The 4,717-nt window shown below is 41.4% G+C and overlaps 1 pseudogene across 1 annotated transcript; it reads right to left on the reverse strand.

Annotated features, from left to right (window-relative positions):
• Positions 1–947: 947 nt before the first annotated feature.
• Positions 948–4,101, reverse strand: LOC122439387 (annotated as a pseudogene). The gene is made up of 2 exons (XR_006268859.1): positions 3,954–4,101; positions 948–3,834 (listed from the first exon to the last, which is right to left on the reverse strand). The product of XR_006268859.1 is annotated as a eukaryotic translation initiation factor 4 gamma 2-like (transcript).
• Positions 4,102–4,717: the final 616 nt, after the last annotated feature.

Consider the following 4,717-nt stretch of genomic DNA (forward strand, 5'->3'; position numbering starts at 1 on the left):
TGAAGTCAGGCAGGTTGATTCCTCCAGTTCCATTCTTTCTCAAGATTGCTTTGGCTATTAGAGGGTTTTTTGTATTTCCATACAAATTGTGAAGTTATTTGTTCTAGTTCTCTGAAAAATACCATAGGTAGCTTGGTAGGGATTGCATTGAATTGATAGATTGCTTTGGATAGTATGCTCATTTTCACTGTATTGATTCTTCCAATCCATGAACATGGTATATTTCTCCATCTATTTTTTTTTTTTCAAGTATCACAATGTTTATTGATAGATACAAGTATATAAAATCAGGGCATGAACATGACTTGATAAATTAAGTAGACTTAATTTTAATACTATAATAAGAGGGACCAATTCAAATTCTCACCGTTTGTTTCACACCCACAAAGACCACTTCAAGGGCATTTACGATCTCTCAAAACTGATCAGTTTTGTGCAAGTAAACCATGTTTCTTTTAAAAAGACTTGTGCACTTGCCCAGGCTCAAGGATATTAAAATCTAGCACATAAAGCCCATTACTAGAGGTAGAAATACAGGCAATATACTATTATGGCAACAACCATCAATTACAGTTAAGAATTTTTCTGTAACAACCAAATGGATAATCAAATATTGCAACAACTCAAGTATTACTGAACAAAGTGCATTTCTACAGTATTCAGTGTTGCTATTCAGTTTTCTAACTTAAAACAGCCTATGATAACTGGCAGCAAAGACGATCCTTGCAATAGACTGCCTCTGCTTGAGAACTTATGATGTAATTATTGCATGCTGCTAATATACTATCTAAACATTAAAGATACCCCTAAAATATTTGATGGTAGACTATGATTAAGACATTACACTACAAAAAAAAAAACCTTATGCAGAAGGAAATCCTAACTGACGTGCTTCTGCTTTTAAATATTGTGAAAACATTACAGTGGAGTGAATTTTCGCAGTGGTTAGGTCATAGCAGTTACATCATAGCAACAGTATGTTTTGCACAATTTAAGGCTTTGGCTGGTTCTTTTAGTCAGCTTCTTCCTCTGATTCTTCTTCTTCAGCAGTTTCTAGCCAGGTTAGCCACTGATTCACCTGGAACAAAGCTTTGCCTTTCCCTGGAAACTCTTGGGTTATATCTTCTTTCCAAGCCAAGAAAGCTTCTTCTTCAATAATTTCCATGTCATAGAAGTGAACAAAAAAGCGGAGTAACATGCCTTTTGGGAAGTTGCTGTTGTAGCAGTGCACCTGAAGAGCATAGAGGGCACTAACTTGTAGATCAACATGATCATGAAGGAATTTCTGCATTACTGGCTTGAAGGAAAGAAGCAGTTGTTTTTCCTGCTCTAACTGTTCTTTGGAAAGAGCAGAGGAAGAATCTGTTTCATCACTGGGAGGGTTTACTTCACTAGAAATGTACTGTAAGAAGCTAGTCATTAAGATGTTCACAAATCCTTTATCTACATGAAGTTTGGGAGAGATGTTATCTTTAATCCATTTATATATGGTTTGAGGGGATGTATCCAGCTTTATTTGCTTTAACAGTTCCTTCTCCAATTTGAGAAGTGGGAATAAGAAACTCAGTCCCTTTCCTTCCAAGATCTCCAACATGCGGTCCTTATTTTGATCAATTTCTGGGAGCATTTTCTGCATATTGACCTTGCTTTGTTGGAAAAGCTATGTTAACCATTCTCGATCTTGTAATTTAGCTAATTGCTGAAGACAAAGTAAGAAGAGAGGAAAATGGGTGCCACTTTCCAGTGGTTGAGCTAGTTCTGAAATGCTCACCAGCTCCGAAATGATAGCACGAGCTGCAAACTGTGCTAAATATGATTTCACCAAGGGGATGTCAACCTCCAGTTTGGGGCACTGGTCCAATACATTCAGGAAAGCCTGCATGAAGTTGTCACGTGTGGCTATCCCTTCCTGTTTGAGAAAACTGATCAAAGAACTTGCTTTTTCTTTATCTTCATCACTTCTGTCCAGTGACAGGATGATTACTTTGCTTAACATCTCAGGAAGGAAGTGTTTAGGAGCTCTCATCTCTCTTACACCACTGACAGCTTCATTTGCATTTCCACTATTCAGGTATTCAGTTACAACAGTTTCGGTTAGTTTAAGCAGTTCTTCCTTTGATGGTGGTGGTTTTTTACTGGTCTTGGCAGGCTTTTCCTGGATAAGTGGTGGATTAGTTTTGAGACCAAGCTGAGGTGTCTGTCCCAGAGGTGGCGTTTGAGTGCGTGGTGGTTGTGCACTAGGAGGAATCATAGTTATCTGGGGCTGAAGCTTTGGCACTTGATTTTTATTCATTAGGAAAGACTGAGCAGGCCTCAAGCTAATCTCATCTGCATTAAGCTGTCCTTTCTTAGAAAACCGAGGTGGCATATCCGTCGACTGTCCTTGCAGCTGGGATAAGAGTCCCTGACTCTGGTTATGGTAGAGCTGGCTTAACCCCTGGCTTTTCATAAACTTGCCTCCCATCTCCCCAAACTGCAACTGTGTGGGAGGCATGATGTGTCCCCCATGGCCATTGAAGAGCTGATTTGAACGATGGCGCCCCATGGTGGGTGAAAATCTATCCTGGATAACTCCTGGACCAGTACCAATTCCGCTTCCTGGCATTTGTCCAAACATATCAGCAAGTCCTCCAAGTGGGTCCCTATCCATTTTCATCCTGGGTGGCATAAACGGTCCCTCCAGAAAGAAGTCACTTCTCATCCCTTGAGCCATAGGAGCAGGAATAAACACTCCTAGATCTTTTACTGCATCTTGACGGATTTGATTGATCGTCTTTGGTCCATTGTCAAGAAAAGCTTTGCGAGGAATCCAATGGTGTTCTCGCAACTCTACGGTATCCTGCAGCAGGAAACGAATCCTCGCCGGCAATTCCTTACTTAACATCAAGGAGCACATTCGGGCAAAGTACTGATCCATTAAGGACTTTGCTCGTTCATGGTCTAACCTAGGTCCCACTGTCCTCATTATCTGACAGAGGCACTCCAAATCCTCTCCCATATCTTTGAGTTGGACTCTCTTCTTTTTTTCCAAAAGTGTTTTGATGAACTTATGAAGGATAGATTCACGAATAAGATCAAGCTTTCCAAGTTCTCCAATGAATTTGATGTTCCCCAACATCTTGATCTTGGCAATAGCTCTCTGTTCCTCCTCCTCAGGGAGGAGGGGATTTTCACGCTTATCATAGACATCAACATTTCTGGTTCGGTTTTCAAATTCATCTTGTAATTTGGAAATTAGGAGGCGTCTGAATGTTGTGCTTTGCTTCTGTCCTGGTTGACCCTCTGCTGCTGGGCCATCAAAGTTTGGTGCATCTTCTGCCAATCGCAGACATAGCTGAGCATACAGTGAGCTATACTTTGGCTCTTCTAGGGCTTTGTCCACAATCAGCAGTATGACCCCTTTAAGGATGAGTTTAGACTCTACACCCACATTGAGGAGCTCAAGGCATAGCTTGTCAAACTTCTCAGGAGTAAGCTTATTTAATATGCCTCTTACTTTCCTGAAGATTGCATCATGTCGTTCTTTTTCATTTGCCGAGTTGTTTGCTGCGGAGTTGTCATCTCGTCTAGTGCTTCGTGCAGGAATCCATTTCTGAGCGTTTTGCCCTGGGGTTTTCCCCAGGAACTCGCTGTTGCCAGCAGTCTTGGGATAGTGCTGAGGTGCACCCCTACTTCCTCCTCCGCCCGAAGAAGCACCGAAACGAGAAGCACCCCCTTCTGCGATTGCACTCTCCACTTTGGAGGCTTGACAACGAAGAATCTTCAAAAGAATAATATTAATGGATGGGGTGGGGAGGGAAGAGGATGGGAGAAATGAAAAACCTTCACCGAGAACTCAGCAGCTGCCACCGCAGCTGCCTCCTCAGGATCGGGTCGTCGGGGACGCGGAAGGGAGCGGGAAGGGGAACGGAAAACAAAAAAGGGGGAGGGAAGGGGGAGGAAGGAGTCGGAACCGGCTTGAAACAGCTCAGAAGAGTCGCTGCTGCAGCCACCACCCGATACTGGCGGCCACCTCCATAGAGCTCCAACTCGCTGCTGGCGCTGAGGCGTGTCTGAAGCCGAACTTATCACTCTAGGGCCTTCTGCATCTATTTGTGTCATCTTTGATTTCTTTCATCAGTGTTTTATAGTTTTTTTATGTATAGGTCTTTTGTTTCTTTAGGTAGATTTATTCCTAAGTATTTTATTCTTTTCATTGCAATAGTGAATGGAATTGTTTCCTTAATTTCTCTTTCTGTTTTCTCATTGTTAGTGTATATAAATGCAAGCGATTTCTGTGTAACAATTTTATATCCTGTAACTTTACTGTATTCATTGATTAGTATTTTCCAGTGACTAGTAATTTTCTGGTGGTGTCTTTAGGGTTTTCTATGTAGAGGATCATGTCATCTGCAAACAGTGAGAGTTTTACTTCTTCTTTTCCAATATGGATTCCTTCTATTTCTTTTTCTTCTCTGATTGCTGAGGCTAAAACTTCCATAACTATGTTGAGTAGTAGTGGTGAAAGTGGGCACCCTTGTCTTGTTCCTGACTTTAGGGGAAATGCTTTCAATTTTTCACCATTGAGGATAATGTTTGCTGTTGGGTTATTGCATATGGCTTTGATTATGTTGAGGTATGTTCCTTCTATGCCTGCTTTCTGGAGGGTTTTTTTTTTATTTTTATCATAAACGGATGTTGAATTTTGTCAAAGGCTTTCTCTGCATCTATTGAGATA

The sequence above is a fragment of the Cervus canadensis genome, chromosome 1 (assembly GCF_019320065.1).
Source record: "Cervus canadensis isolate Bull #8, Minnesota chromosome 1, ASM1932006v1, whole genome shotgun sequence".
Lineage (NCBI taxonomy): Eukaryota > Metazoa > Chordata > Mammalia > Artiodactyla > Cervidae > Cervus > Cervus canadensis.